Source organism: Amblyomma mixtum, chromosome 6 (genome assembly GCF_055824585.1).
Source record: "Amblyomma mixtum isolate Tamu chromosome 6, ASM5582458v1, whole genome shotgun sequence".
Lineage (NCBI taxonomy): Eukaryota > Metazoa > Arthropoda > Arachnida > Ixodida > Ixodidae > Amblyomma > Amblyomma mixtum.
In genome coordinates, this window is record NC_143017.1 from 148,593,473 (window position 1) to 148,610,351 (window position 16,879).

Sequence of the window (16,879 nt, forward strand, 5' to 3'; positions counted from 1 at the left end):
TGGCACACGGCCAAACTGCAGTAGGCAAAGTTCTTTTCAAAGCAATGCATGCAAGAAACTACCAGCAAATTCACTTTTGTTATTACTTAAGGTAAGGTAATTTTAGAGAAAGGAAAATAAAACCAACTTCCGCGCCCTTCATGGATTGACCTTTTAGAGAGAACAGATTCATTTCTAAAAAAAAAAATATCCTACTTGTATCGACAAAGACAGAATTCTCACATTAGACCTTTTTTGGAGACACTACTATCTGTACAAGAAAACGACAGATGAGCGTAAGGATTCCATTTTATTTTTTTTCTGAGCCCTGCACTTTCTCAAGGCCGACAATAGCCCATTAGTTGCTCATGTTTTGTCCTTCGCTTTTAGTTTTTTTGTGAAAGAGTCCAATTTAACTTTCAGTACAGTGCAGTTTGCAGAGCTCAGAACCTTAGGTAATGTTGCCGATCTTCCGGCCGAGTCTCTATTCTTCTTTAACGAGAGAGCGAAGCGAACAGAAAGGTGACAAATGAGTCTCTCACGTAATGGAAGACTCCTAGTTCATTTCCCCTTAATTGCCCGGCAAGGAGGAGTCGGCTGATCGCAGAAGCGAGAAATACAAAACCAAATATTCGCTCCTAGTTTGAAATTAAACAGTCTGAAAGCTAATAACGAACTGCACTAAAATTATCTCGAATTCTTCGAACACAAAGCTACCCTGTAATTGAGGAAACGCGCATGGATAAAAGTCTGCCAGGTTGGTAAACGCTTAACTTGCATCTCCCACTTCTCTATGCTCAATTACTGCTAAAAAAGATAAGTAAATGAAACCGGGCAAGGTAGGAAAGAGGGCTATGTCTCTGAAGTGTTGACCTGCGTAAGAGTAAATCACACGTATAGACAGGGGCATAATATCGGTAGTGAGGACATTTTTTTTGTTAAATTTACGTTCTTCCTTCAATGCGCAGATTTCTCTTTGCACATTACGGGGCGATAGTCGAACAGATCGGGGCCGCAAAAAAAAAAATGGTATGTGACGCACGATTATACTATCGTAAAGTTGCATTTGCTTTGCTTTTTGGCGTACGAACAGCGTATACTATGCTATGTCACCTGGACGACAAGCAGATACCATAGTTCATCCATGGAAAGAGCGCGAAGGAGTTTCTACGTTCGTGCTGGTGTAAATCCTTTTCTCAAGCTGTCAAGCTTGAACGGCTGTGTGCTTTCATCGCTCCCCCCCCCCCCCCCCTCCCTCCCTCCCATTATGCGCAGAAACTTGCAGAGGCACCCGGCGAACGCGGTAGCCGCTTTTCCGTACCGGCGAAATTCTGCGTGACAAGTTTTGCATACGATAGGACGTCCTGGTAGTCAGTACACTAGCTCAGTTAAAACCTTGTAGGCTAATCCAAGCTACGACGCGAAAGACTTTTATTTATTAATGCTTCTGGGATTATTCGCTCACAAAGGGGCTCGTAAAGCGAGCCCGAAAGTGAGCTTTCGATGGCGTTTTTGTCAGCAGGTATGCAAATGCAGTATTTTTCAAAAGTGTAAAGCCTAAGCGACAGCGGCCCCAGCCTTCTAACTTAGCGCACCTTCAGTGCCGACGAAAGCCGTGTTTCAGCAGCGCTCCTGCTTCCCATATTGTGCCGCGTTGAGCTTCTAACTTTTCTCAGAGAGTTCACCCTGCCTTGCTGATGCGTTCTAAGAAGGGAAAGCGGTAGGACTCAAAAACATCGTAAACGCTTTTGAGGGTTCTGAATGACGCTTATCTACTGCGTTGAGACGTCAACCGCAGAAAACGTAATTGAAGCGCATGGACATTCGTCCATACACCTGTCTAGAACGCTCTAACGCAGCACCGGAGAGTGCACTTGTGTAATTTAGAAGTGACTTAGGCCTGGAAGCTTGTCCGTATGGTACATATGCATTCCAATGGATTGTATTTAACTCATCATGTCTTTAGAAGCTGCATAGGGTCCGCCAGTCATCGGCAGTTGTTACAAATACAATACACAGCGCGCCGTTTGAGCCCTCTCGACAGGTCTGTGGATGGCTCTGCTCGGTGACCAGCAGTTAAAATTCTCTGGTTGAATTAAAAGCGGCGCTGTTGGCAACAGAGGCGCCCAATGGTCAGCCAGCAATCAAGTTTGCCGTGCCGATCGCTGCGCCTTACACACAGCCTAGCGAGAGATGCAGGCATTTTTGGGGGCACCTCTAGCGCTTCGACGCCGCCTTCCTGAGCTCATAGGCATGACCTTCCACGCTAAACGAAGCCACACTTGGCGTGCGTCCGCTAACACGGCTACGCCGGGAATACCTAGGCAAGCAATGCTATCAGCCAGGCGCATGTTGTGCATCGATCAAAATGTGGCCTCTCCAGTGATCTCTCCTCGCTCAGAATGTGTCTCCCTTTCTTTCTCTCTTGCCCAGAGTTTTTTTTTTTTATCTCTTCTGTCGATCTCTCCCTCGGAAACAGCGCCCCTACATTTTCTACCCTTCTTTGTTGTCTTCTTTCTCGCATCGCCGCTTCGATCGGAGACCTTGGACTCCATCCACGCGACCGTTTGGGGTGAGCTTTATAACGGTTTGGGGTGGGCTTTATATTCGTGTGTACGTACGCGTGCAGACGTATACGCGAAATGGCGACATGCATCGTCTCTGCGAAATTACACGTTGATAATTTTGCAGGCTTTTATGCCGACGTCCACGCATTAGTAACCACGCCGGAAGCATCTGAAGTCAAAGGTTCCTGTTATATATTTGCAAACTGCACCGAACGCGAAAGCACAAATTCGAGCCGCAGTTATGAAGGTGGAGAGATCATTGTCATTATAGACGAGCGAACCATAGAAGCCTCTCAGTATACCACACCCCGTTTTCTTGCTCCCTATCTCGCGACCGCTACATTCTTCACTCTCTGCTTTCTCCTGGAAAAGAATATTTCAACAGCGAATATACGGCACTGTATTAGCTTGCCAGTACCATGCCCTGTTCCATGAGGTTGTCATGAGCGATGATAGCAGCTGTTGAAATTGCTGTCAAAATGACAGAATCAAGGCTGCAACGCAGATTTTAATCGGAGAATTCGGGCTAAACCAAGGGCGGAAAAATGACAGTGTTGTGTGCTGAGTCCGTAGTGGTTTCCCCGTAGGAGGACACAGGAAGGTTCAGGAGACCAACAAGAAAAATATATTCAGCCTACGCACATCTTGGAGCAGTGAAAAAGACGATACAGAGTAAAAAACGACGACTGACGGGATTACGACGGACAAAGCTGTTCCTCCTCTATAAACGCTCCTCTTGCCAGCAGGTCACCGCCTGTGTCTCGGCCACTCCCACGTAGTGGGTAGGTGCCATGTTATTTGTAATGGCTCTTAGATGAGCCACAGGCATTTTCAAGCTATTTTTTTTAGCTTTTGGCCTGTGGCTCATCCTAAAGAATGTGCACATTTTTGAAATAAAGTTTGGATTCAATTAAAAAAAAAAACAACCAGCCAAACAAAGCAGTCGGGCTCTCTTAAATACAATCTTCTCCTGAAAATCACGCCCTTTTCCCGCCAACGAGCAGGTTTCTTCTTGGCCACTGCCTTCGTCTAGAGTTGCTGAAGCCAATTGGTCTCAAGGCTTGTTGCTGCGGCACTTTCTATTTGCTCTACACTAATTTATTTGCTTTCACCATGAAACGCTCAGTGACAGTGATGAGTTTTCCTCGTGAGTAACTGGCATTAAGCACACGCAAACGCAGGCCGGTGCTTGTAGTCGCTTCAAGCCTTCAGGAACGCCAGCACGGAGAGTGTCGTAGCAAGGGTATGGGGGGTGACGCAACCGCAGCTGTAGCACGGCCGCTTGATGCAGTAGTGGCTGTAGGAAGATCAGGCGCCGGCAGGATCCAGAGCGGGGGGGGGGGGGGGAATGTCGCTCATCTGGGCCACTGTGCGTCGCGGCGTGCGCTGCTGGTTGTCCCGCCTTGTCTGGGAAGGCGATTTCGTAGTTGTTTTGTCGTACTCTTGAGGTGCGGATACCTCCCGGGTGCTGGTTACAAGGGCTTCTTCGGAGGTGGCGGTCCCCCGCGTTTTGACAGGCGTTGGGTAACTTCCTCCACGGCATTCTTGGTGCCAACGGACGCCAATGAAATCAAAACCTGCCTCTTGACTCTCCGCAATAGTAGGTCACGAGACGTAGACGACCTTAAACTCCAACCAATAAAATATGTAGCCAATGTAATTAGCCAAGTTTTAGAGCACATTTTTAATTGTTGCCTCGAACATGCAGTGTTCCCCCGACAATTGCAGATTGCCAAAGTAACTGTTATTCATAAGGGTGGAGACAAAAACTATCTGTGAAATTATCGCCCAATTTCTATCCTCCCTATTTTCTCGAAGTGTTTTGAAAAAATATTATGCAAGCAAATGTACAGTTTCTGCGAGAAATGTAACATAATAACACCTAGCCAGCACGGCCTCAGAAAAAAAATTTCCTACAGAAACTGCGCTTCTAATCCAAAAAGAACTAATTTTAGAGTCCCTTGAACAAAACCTTTTCACTCTCGGCATTTTTATCGACTTTTCGAAAGCGTTGGATCGCATCAATCACAACACAATGTTGGCGAAACTCCAGCACTATGGTTTTCGCGGAAAATTTCATCAAATACTTAGATCTTACCTTATTTGCTGTGTCCAACAAGTAACAGTAAACAACGAGTCATCAAATTTTAAACATCTGTCTTCTGGAATACTGGCAATCCAGTATTCTAGGACCGCTGCTTTTTCTCCTTTATGTTAACGACATAGTCTGCATAAGTAAACAACCAATTTTTGTGATTTACGCAGATGACATCACTCTATTCTTCCGAGCGGCACATGTGCGTGATCTTGAACACCAAGCTGCAGATTGTTTGCACCAACTTCATGAATGGTCTGAGTCGAATTCGCTGATCATAAACACCGAAAAGAGCAAAGCTGTACGTTTTAGACCTCGCTATAAGGATCCTGCTGTCTCACAAATTTCTCTAAATATGGGTTCCTCATTTATTCAAATAGTTCCTAGGGTCAAAAGTCTAGGAGCGCTTTTTAATGAAAATTTATTTTGGGATGAACACGTTTCAAACCTCAGGGACAAGTTGTCCAAGGTTGCTTGTATCGTGTCCCGACTGCGATACTTTTTCCAGAACATATTAAGCAGATGCTGTACAATGCACTGTTTTCTTCTGTTGTTAATTATTGTATTTTGGTATGGTGCACAACATCATTTATTAATATCAAACGGGTACATATACTTCCGAGAAAATTGTTCGGAATATTGTTAATGTTTCTCGATTTGAACACACCGAACCGATTTTTGTATCACTTAGCATCACCCCCATCCCGCAAGTTTTTGAAAGTATACTGTTAAGGCGGTATAAAACAAGTATTAGACAAAACAATCCATTTATGATGAACCTGTCAAACTTAAAATGTAAAGTACAGAAGTACGCCACCCGTACTGGTTTCACATGGTTCGTGTCAAAAACTCGAACGAATGATGATCGGCAAATGGTTTGCAATATTCTTCCATGCTCATTAAATAAGGCATCTAAATTTTTGTAACCCCAGGTACCGTCGCCACTTCGTGTGACGGAGATTTGTACTCATGATTTGTATTTTTTTCCTGTGTGCTCACTTGCCGTGGTCTGTAGAACATTCTGGTGCTGCTGTCAAGTTATTCTAAGGTGGGTCGACCTCTGTCAAGCCTTCTCTCTGGCTTTTTGTCGGCGCACCCAACATCCTCAAGATGTTGAATAAAGTTCAATTGAATTGAATTGAACTGGGTAACCGAGGCCTTCAGATGAACAGCTTTATCGCGCAGAGAGAGCGAGAAAACTTCACTTTAACACAATATTAAGCATCAAGGATGTCTTGGGCCGCCAGCCTAACTGGTCCGCCAGCCGGTCCGCGGCTAGCCAAGCCCGACACGTTGAGGGAGAAGGTTGTGGAAAAAGAGGGGACTGAATGGCACAGAGCAGGAGAAAAGGCAATGTTCCAGATTAGCACAGGGTTCAGGACAATTTGGCTAAGCGGAGGAGTGTCGGATACGGTAGAGATAAGAACAGGCAGCAGTAAAGACTATATTTAGATGTATGCGTCGATGAATGCGTAGCTGAGTGGCGCTGAAACATTTGTCCGGAACTGGAAGTGTACGAAGAGTTTCTGTAATGTTGTCATAGTGAGTTATTTCTTGCTCGTAGTGGAGAGTAGTGTCCCACGTGGGTGGATAAGGCAAGGGAATCCACCTCAGTGTGACACTGTGGGGAAGTAGTTTGGTGAGAGCTGTTTGCAGATCATACCGCAGTTGTGCAGGAATAGGAATCGCTATATATGGTATATTCTGAAGAGTAAGGGGGTGCTAGGGAGAGGTCCTGAATACTACTGATTATCGGGAGGGTCTCTAGGGTGGATGTTGAAGGCGGATAAGTGCAAGGACTAAGGGTGTGTGTCACTACATGGCTGCCAGTCGCAATTGAATAAGCAGCTGCTCTAACGTGAGTTCGTGATGCGTCTGTGTATGCGATCATCGAATGAATAGAATGAACATGATTTATAACGCGAGTGGAACATCTTCCTGGGTTGACAACAGCTGCAACGTGTTTTGGAATGGGGAAAATTCGGAGGCTATCTGCGAGCGGGGAAGGACCGTTAATGACAGGGAGGTCAGTAGGTTTAAGAGAAAATTTTAGTATTCAGTGCCCGTTATGTGCTAGAAAGAGGCACCATTTGCCGGTCACGATGTTGTTGCGTGAAGTCTCCCAGGGGCAAGAACAGCCCTGTAGAGTATAGGCGCTCAGTGGACGAATATACGGTGTTAAGATCGGCGAACCCGGGCTTGGGAAGAATGCCAGGACGACATGAGTCATGCAACAAAAGTGCGGCGGGGAACAACGGCGGCGGCGTCAGGTGGCCAAGTCTGCCCACGGGTCGCCGGACGGAGTGACGCGGTGAAAGGTAACGCTGTTGATTTTACTTGAAAGGCAACTGCGACATTAGCAGAGGTCCCGCGTTTCGGACATCAGGCGGGGGCGTACAAGGCTCCTCATTCACCTGCTGGGAAACGCAGCGCAGTTCCTTTCCTATGGAGGCACCGATCTCAACACAGTGCTGAAGTCGACACGACAGCCTTCGATGACGTGTCTTTCCCCTTGTCCACCGGCTGGGAAACGACATGGCATTCCTTTCCCACGAAGGCGCTGGACCTGCCAATTCGACACGACAGTGTTCGGGGACTGCTGGCTTTTCCCCTTCCCATCGACCGAGCTGCGAGAAAGCGAGAGAGTTCAGCACCGCCCCCTGACGTGGGTGGTACCGTCAGTGCCCACAACTGTCGACCTGACTGGAGAACGTTTTGCGAACTTTATTCCCCAGTCAGGAATCTGGAGAATACGAAGGGTATTTAACGGGATGTTGTTTGGTGACCGAAGCATTTCCATCTCGACTGTAAATATGTAAGATAAACCTTCTGTACAGTTGCCTCCTTATCGGAGTTCGACATCGTCCTTCGGAGCCGGTACCTGCGGGGCTGAACGAGTCAGTCAACACCAGGACCCCTCCGTCTTCAACACTGGTGGCAGCGGTGGGATTGAAGCGCAATCTTCAACAACGGCATCGTTAAAGACGGCCTTGTACAGTCTTTGTCAAAAGTTTAGAGCCCAGGGGTTTTACTTCTTAGCCTTGCAGTGGGACTTCTGAAGCATTCTGGGAAGTCATACCCATTGAAGGAGGCAGAACCAGAAATCTTCTTACCCAGAGGAAATTTGGAGCGCTGGACATGCATCACGAACCACACAGTGAGGCTCAGAAGCAAACCCCCTGGGCTCCAAACTTTTGACAAAGGCTGTACATGAGTGAAGCACAACCTCAATCTGATGTCTCTGATGACAGGTTAGAGTGAGATATGCCATTGAATACAGAATATTGCTTACGGCTAATTCGTGGACTACCGACCTGACTTGACCCTCGCGTAGCTCAGCGTGCTTATTCACAATGCGGAGGACTATATCCGTAAGCTTATCGCAAACATCAACGTTTGTTGTAACATTGACCTGGTTAGATGATTTATGGGAATGAAATCCAAGAATCCGGCTGGACGATACGCGAGAGATGGGGTGAGCGGCCACTGTAAGTGTGATGGGACGGTTGTGTAGGCGTTGATATCGGGTTTTTGTAATGAGTAGCAATTCGGATTTGTCAGGTGGGGGAGAGAGGCCTACTGTGTCAAGATAACTGTTGACTGCATCGATACCTTGCTGTAAGGCGTCCTCCGCTGTCCCAGGAGACCCAGAGGTGCAGCAAAGAGTAAGACTGTCCGCATAGAATGCGTTTGAGGTTTGGGATAGATGCTAGAATACGAGATAGGGGAGCCATTCCGAGGTTAAAAAGAGTGGGTGATAAAACTGGGCCTTGTGGAGTACCAAGCATGAGGGGGAAAAGATCGGAGACAGAATCGAGGAGGCGGAACCTGGCCGGGCGGTCAAGCAGAAATGCAGTGAGGTAGCCATACATCCTTGACCCGCAGCAGGTAGTGGCAAGTAAGTTTAGGAGAGGATCGTGAGCAAGGTTATCGAACGGCTTACGCAAATCAAGGGTAACTATGGCTTGGACCTGGGAAGAGGAAGGAGGGTCAAATTCATGTGTGAGGAGGAAAAAAGGGTCCTGACTGGACATACCGTTTTGGAAGCCGGTTTGTAGACGGCGAAAGAAGAGCGTGGATTCAAGATGGGCCTCGAGTCAATTGAGAGCAATTCGTTCTATGGTCTTTCCGAGACATGAGGTTAAAAAGATAAGACGTAGATTTTGAAGGACGGCTTTTTTTGCCTGGCTTTGGTAATAGGGTTATAAGGGACTGCTTCCAAGACGCCGGGAGAGCGCATTTTTTCCAGAGGAAGTTTATAATTTTCAGAATGTTCTTTGTCCTGCTCGTTGAGGTTTCGAATGAGTGAGTAGGCAATCTGGTCCTTACCTGAGGTCGACTTCCGCTTTAGTTGTGCTAGCGCCCACTCGAGGTCCCAGGAGGTAAACGGTTCGAGCTTTGCATTGGAAGAGCCTATGTAGGGGTGGATACATAATAGGCAGGGGAGAAGTGTAAATACCGGGGAGCTGGGTCGTTAAGGTGTCCGCACCTAGCAGGTAATGGTGTTTCTCTAGAGTAGGAAGAGGGGCGACTTGAGGCCCAAGGAGTTGTCTAAGTAGGTGCCAGGTTTTTTTTCAATTCAGCGTGCCGTTGATAGTTATACAAAATTTGTTCCATTGATTCGTGGTGAGCGAAGCGCAGTGTTCTTTGCCCTGTTGTGTCAGTTCGGTGACGCGACTCCAAGGTGAGTATTGTTGCCCTCGCATCACAAACTATTTGACTAGAAAATGTCGACATTGGGACATCGGAGCACGTACATTCCGTCTTCAAAACTAGGTGCCCTACATGTTACAGAGGCTCAGTGCATTCGGGCCAACAGATGGACAAGAGTGACACGTTGACGAATGTTCTTGGCTGCCTCTTGCATAACCCAGCATTAGTCAAATTGCATGTCACAATGAAGTGTTTTTCGTGGGAAGTGCTGGTGTTTTTGCATGATGTGGCAGTAAGAGCGCGTGTGAGGGCCCATTTCGCCTTGCTCCGTGTATCATACTATCAAGCTTTATTTTCAAAAGAACAATTGAGATGGTATCCCGTCATTTATCGTCTTTTCCTCTTTTTTTTTTTTTTGCAAATAAAAAGACGATCACTCACTACAGGAAGCTCTGTCGTCATAGATTCGTCCTTCCTCACCCCGTCAGTGTCTTTACCATGAACGGTGAATCCCATAGCCAACATGGAGTCATAATGAGTGCAGAACTCAAGCTGCAATAAAAAATGAAGAAACTAAAATACCTCTTCAAATCCTGAAAACATATGTTTCGGTAAAGCCCAACCGTACAGTTCAAAACATGCAGCGCACAGATGTCCGGAGTGACTCAGACTCTGCGAGACCGGTATGAAACTCGCGAGACCAGTGCGAAGCGTACATTGCCCACACTGTACAAAGAACAAGCGACTAACTTGACATCGCGCGGTGAGGGGGTTAGCTGAAGGCAGTCCTACCACGTGGTCCGGCCATTGTCTGCGCCCGTGTGCGCCTGTGATACATATCACTGCCTTAAAATACAATGATCTAGCAGCCATTGCTGTTGCGCTGTGACGTCCTTGATAACCTCTACAACAGGCAAAGGCACCTGCTCGGGGCATACAAAGCTTTCTCTTGAACATTCACAGTGCATAATACGCGGCAAAGAACGTAGCAGCTGAAGAGGTCGCTGGAATTGAAAAGGCGGGCGGACGGACAGACGGACAGAAAGACAGAGAGATAGACGGATAGATGCACACATAGACGGAAAGACAAACGGATAGATGTACGGATAGAAAAAAAATATAGGGAATGTTTACTACATTCGAATCGGAGCGAAAGCACGGATTTGTGCTACGTAGAAGACGTCGGTGCCGCGGGACCGAGCAGATGGAAGTTGATGAAGACGACGCTCTCCAATGCACAGCACGAGAGTGTGGTGCAGTTTAACACGAGGCGTGTTGGCTAATTATATAGTATACATATATCCTTTCTGTACATAACCATGCAGAATAAATACCATGAAAGAAAAAAAAAGATAGCCTAGTGGTATTGCTGAGCGGCCGTTGAAGGAAATCTGTTCGCGCAACCGCGGGCTCGACTCCCAGTCATTGATATTGATTCAAATTTCTTTCTCTCTTTTTCATGGTTTGACCTCTAACTCAGCTGAAGGTAAAAACTAGGCACCCGGCGATCGAAGCTCGAGGTCCCGGAGTGAAGCCTTCGCTTCAAAAGAGGAAGACGGATAGATGGACAGATAGAAAGACAAGCTGGCGGGCGGGCGGGCGGACGGACGTAGAGACAGACAGTGCTGACAGTTACCAAAATATAGATAGTACGCGCAGCCGCGCTATGCAGTTTCAGTACAGGTTGGCTGGAATACAAAAGCCTTTTATGATGCAAAGTAAACACGTCTGCAGGAACGCAATTACTTACGCTTTGAAAAAGGGTTAATCAAAGAAGTACGCCACATTAATTAAAGAAACGCAGTGTTCTCGTGTCACAGTTTCGTTAACGTTACCCTTAACTCGCGCACAAGTTCCGGATATTGCTTGTGTATAGTCTGGAAAAACAAACAAACCCATGGAAATAAACCAACAAGCAAAAGTCCAAGAAAGTTGTTGAAAGGACGGAGCGCCGCCACTGCATTCACTGATGCTCTGAATTTCTTTCCATCTTCCTAGTTAGCCGTCAAACGCTTTGCGGTACTTCCTGATCCGGGGAAATGGTGCACTAGTGCCATGCTTTGGCAATGCTTCGAACTAGACCGTTGAGCTTGCAGACTAGACTCACCGGCGAACACTTTCTCTAGCCGCGGCTAAGCAAGGCAGGCACAGACGCAGACGCTGCGATGTTTTCTGTTCCCTGGCCCCTTTTATTCGCCCCACACGAATGGCACACTTTCCCCTTTAACCCTTCTTTTCCCAATTAGGTTCACTAAACGTACTTAGTTAAAACACGCGTTGCAAGGCAGGCAAGCAGCGGAAAAAGAGTTCTCGGAAACAGTGAAGCGTCGGCACGTAAAAGAAAAGTTCTTTATCTCCCCAACTTTGCAGGTTGCCGCGCAGCGAGTTACCGTTGCTCTCGCGTAAGCACTGCCACCAAAGTTCTTGCTCCCCATTCGGCTGCACTGCCGCCTCTTGGTAGCACTCGTTTGCCTTTTTTTCTCGGGTACCGAGAAGCTAGCGCAAGCGACTCTCTGCCTGTTTCTTGATGACTTTCAAACTTGCAGAGCAGCCGCGCCCGTAAGTGGAAGACAGAAATTGAGAAAGGAGAAGTGAGGAGAGCGAATAACGCCTGGTTTGTTACCGACACTGATATGCGCAGGTGAGGACCCGTCGGGAGCAAGTAAAAGGTCGGATGCACGCGCGCACTCACTCACGCTCCTCTGCAAGAAGGTCGTACAGGTTAGCTGTCTCATGATACCAGACTGTCGTTCCATCCGCGCACTCGGGGCTGTTCGCTAACTGCTGGGGTGGGGGTCCTTGGCTGAGAAGGAGGAGGCACTCTGGCAGTTCCGGAGGGAAATGACCGAGCGAGCAAGACTAGGGGGAGCTTCACCGCAGTGCTTCCTTTCCCCTCTCGACCTTTCATCCCTGGGGAGCGTCGCAGCCGCTTCTCAGACAGCATTTCTCGAGCATGCGCGCACGTATTCCTGTCTGGGGCCTTATAATTAGGCTCCGCTGCCGGAGAAGACTCGTGCGAGGCCGCCGACTAGGAGGGGACCGAATTAAAATTTCACGATTCAAATCGCAGCTTAACGTTTTCGTTTCTCTCCCTCTCTCCTCTCTTTTGCTCTCTAAGCGTGCGTAACGAGGGGTATGCGCTCCGCAAGAAGACAGGGAAGAGAGCTAAGAGCCTACCCAGATAGTTACTTACATTAGCAGCAAAGAATTTGGTTAAAAAACAAAAACAAAAAGAGAACCGAAATGCACAATAGCTAATAGCGGGAAAAAACACGAAGGGAGAACAATTTTGGATTGACTGTAACAGGCAGCTCTCGGCGCCAGGAAACACATTTACAACTTAATGAGATTGTGCGTATGCTTAAGTCTCGCAGGTACTGATACGTGAGAGAAGTTGCACTGCCTTCCAGTTTACTGGTTTAACAACAATTAACTATTTATGCGCTGATTATTGCAGCACACGGAGGAAAACAATACCACAATTAGAAATGAATGAAATAAGTGCCAGGTAGGGGGAGACTTTTTGAAGGCGAATAAAGGATGCTCTTAAAGTTCTCGTTTGACAGCCGCCCAGGGAGTGTAAATACTGTGAACGTCCCTCATAACCTAAGATGCTTTCGGACGTCAAACCCCATAAAACCGTAAAACCATTAACTACTTACGCTTTCGTAACTAATGCATTCAATGCGTTTAGTCTCACTGCGATGCTCTGCGCATGCGCGCCACTCCTCCTCCAGCGGCGTTTGTTGAAAACAAGCCGCCAGCTCCTACTGCACAGGCGCAGTTCATGTTAGTCACAGCTGCAAGCGACAGATGGCGGCAACTGTCAAGCACACTCTTGCCTCTTGTAGGCGCAGTTGGCCCCTCGTATCGCTCCCGCGTCTTTCACGTGAGTATGTTTTCGACCAATTTTCTCCACCCCCCAAAAGGGTGCTACATCTTGTGAAAGAGGCAAATTAACTGAAAATATAGCCGCACAGCTATGCTTAGTTTACTCTAGAATCAACCTCGACCACTCCAGTTGTCCAGAGATCGTATTTGAAGCGGATATCAAATATTGTAATTTAAAATCCTGTGTACATTCAGCTAAACCAAAAAATCGCTCCATTGCTGCGACATTCTCGCGTTACAACCCCGAAACAAGCTTTGTGCGATTACCTCCGCATCAAAATTAGTTCGCTACAACAAAACGAAAACGACGTGAAACTTTCTAGACAAAACGACAGCGCGTGCAATTTATGCAATAACTCTTATTTTGTGATACAGAAAGACAGGGCTATTGAGTCGATGGTAATGTAGGAGTGATTTTGTTATCAAAACCACATTAGAGTATTAGAGACAATAAGAAACGAGAGCAGCAAAGTGGGCAGCTAGAAATAACAAGCTCTCATTTCCTACGCAGAACTTTTCGCTATCCTTCGTGAACACTTGCACGCAATAAAAAAAAAAAAAAAGCGCTCAAACGTAAATGTTTTCAGTTGGAAGTGGAGATCGATTTCGAAGTGAAACCAGTGGAGTGATAATAGGTATGAAAGATTTGTGTCTTATCCCATGAGAAACACAACTACGAAGAAACTTGACATGATGCGGAGACACTGTGTTTTTTCGGTTCTGAATGTCAACACACTGGATATTCTTGGAAAATTACGATTGGGAAGCGAAAATTAAAAAAAAAAGTAGAAAGACAGGAAAACATCTATTCCGCTGAAATACTGAAGGAATGTCGTAAGCTTGAGGCGCGTGATTGCTCTCCACCACAATAACATAACTTAATAAATGCTATACGTACGAATTTATTAATGCTTTGAATCCAGACATCATATTAATAACAAGCCGCTCCTATGTTCTGCACGCCCTATCATGATAAGAATTCATTCTTTTGTCTTACGAGCATTCAATGAAATAATATCTCTCCAAATTTGCACTGATGCCTAAAACAGCGCGGAATTTCAACCGTACGCGTCCGACCGTTCACCAGTAGAACATATTTGTTTGTTTCGATAAGTAACTAATCCAATCGCATTTTCTTTTTTACTTATTATGGTCCAGCTACCACTTGATAACATATCCTAGTATTTAACTAATGTATTCTCCTTGTCAATTTTATTATTTTATGTTATTATGTATAATTCGTAAGCGTATGAACTTCATAATAGTACATTGTCGTAGCGTTTGCGTGAAACCGAGAACTGCGGTGAAAATATTTGTTTGCCAAAATTTTGGGTTTGCCGACAACTTTTGTATGTCCAGGACAGAGTCCTCACCCCTGTTTTATGTGTAGAACTGCCCAGCAGGAGCTTTTTATTTAGGCTCATCTTCCGTGTACGTTAATTATAGCGCCAGGTAAATACACACTGTTTAAACTGGACGGTAAACCAGGTGCAACAGCCGTGAAATTTATATTATACACTCTGTTGAGAACTTCTTAAATCTGAGCTTCAATATATAGTATACGGTAGGTTTGATATTGTTCAGTGTAGAATTTTATTTGAAAAACCATGCAGCATAAGCCGGTGCGGTCTTTGCAAGTGGACTGTAGGGCAAGGCGGACTTTTATTGCACGATAGAATGCAATAAAAAGAAGATTAATTAAGAAAAATTAACTAACCAACTTTTTAGTTTCTGATTCTAAGGTGCTAATTGTGTTGCAGATTCGATGGCCCCCAACGTACCAAGCGGCGCCACTTCGTAGAATTCCTGAATCACCATTTGCGTTTGAAATATCGAACGTAGAAAATACGATTTTGAAACACACCACCTTGCCTTTGCTTCATGACAGACAGCTAAAACCAGCCGCGGTGGTTCAGTGGTTAAGGTCCTCGGCTGCTGACCCGAAAGACGCGGGTTCGATTCCGGCCGCGGCGGCTGAATTTCGGTGGAGGCGAAATTCTAGAGGCCCGTGTAGTGTGCGATGTCAGTGCACGTTAAAGATCTCCAGGTGGTCGAAATTTCCGGAGCCCTTCACTATGGCGTCTCTCATAGCCTGAGCCGCTTTGGGACCTTAAACACCCATAAACCAATAAACCAAACCAAACAGACAGCTAAAATGGCGTCCCTGTGCGTGGTATCGTCACGGTAATCCCGTCAAAATCTTATATGCCCTAAAGAACATAAACGTCTTTGTATTTGATACAAGCGACGCCGCATTATCAATTTTAAACTTGGGAAAACCAACTTTTTTTTGTGTTTGATACTGCGAACCGCGACACCGATTCTGAAATTCTAAAAACTGGGCTCGACTTTGATTTTGACGGCCTTCAATTTCGCAATTTAATCGTGTACCCTAAAACCGAACGAAAAAAGAGTTGAGCAGATAGTTTTAAGTAATTAATAGTCTTTTTGATGCACTTTACCACGTAAATAATGTCCGCCTTACCGTACAGTCAGCGTGCAGAGACTGCAATTAAGTATCTTTCCATGTTTTAAAAGAAAAATCCGTATTGAATATTTGGAACACCCGGAATAAACACCCCGGGGCATTCACCCGTTCTTGAATCCATAGACGGTTATCCGCAGCAGAAAGGTAATTTCGATCTAATATTCGAATCAGTGAACAATGCAGTCAGTGCAGCCCCGCGCAGGCTGGAGGCGGCGGGAGTTAGAGACCGGCTTTACATGATTATCCCTATACACAAGAACATCGGCACACATGTCTTTAGCAACCGCGCAAATAAGGCTAATAAATAAAGCTGAACAAACAATTACCAACTGCATCACAGCTAATCAAGAACTGCGCACGTGTGCGAACGGGTCTGGAGAAACAACGGGATTTTTCCGAGCGGAAAATTCTCGGACATGCAGGAACACAGGGAGAGTGAGATTTCACGGGTTTTAACGAGCTGAAACCTATTAGACGTGCAAAAGCACGTGTTTAGCCTGGTTCGCTCATGATTTTTCTTTGTGTTTAGCTTGTGTTTAGTTTAACACGAGGCGTGATCGGGAGCGGCGATAGCATAGCGCTATCGTGCAGTGGCCAGCGAAGCTGATGTGTTCGCCCCGCCGCGGGTTCGGAACCCAGTCACGGCAATATTATTTCTCCGGGTTCACCAAGGTCACCCTTAAGGTCAAGCTTCGCACAAAAAATCTTGGTCGGAACTGTGCTAATTAAGGTTGCCCTCAAGGTAAAGCTTCACAAAAAATGTTTGGCTGCAACCGTGTTAACTAATGTTTTCGCATTGAAATACAGATTCTTGAACGTCATTACCTGTTGGTTCAGTACAGGGACATGCCCAGTACTGGAGGGCTTAAGAGCCTAATAAATATGAAAAGAGCAGTAACACTAAACAAAAATTGCTCAATTAAAAGGGACTCTTTTTTCGTTTTAGGAGGAGATGAGCCCTAAAAACAATGCATTGCGGTTAACAGGCTGTCAAGCAGTACATCCAGCAATATATCATTGCAATTTCTCCTGGTTTCCTCTTAGCACTAAACGGACCTTACCGATGAAAGCATAAAGCTGAACGCGCGTATTGATAAACGGAACACAGTGACAGAAACAACTACAATTGCGATTATCTGTTACAACTGCTTTCGCTCGATTTTCTGAGTCTCCCCTAGACGCCACCTTAATGGTCAAAGCGGTCAC

At 46.1% G+C, this 16,879-nt stretch overlaps 1 protein-coding gene across 3 annotated transcripts in view; it reads right to left on the reverse strand.

Moving 5' to 3' along the window:
* LOC149340733 (dopamine D2-like receptor) overlaps positions 1–16,879 on the reverse strand; it is a 564,508-nt gene that overhangs the window by 349,238 nt on the left and 198,391 nt on the right. The window lies entirely within an intron of this gene.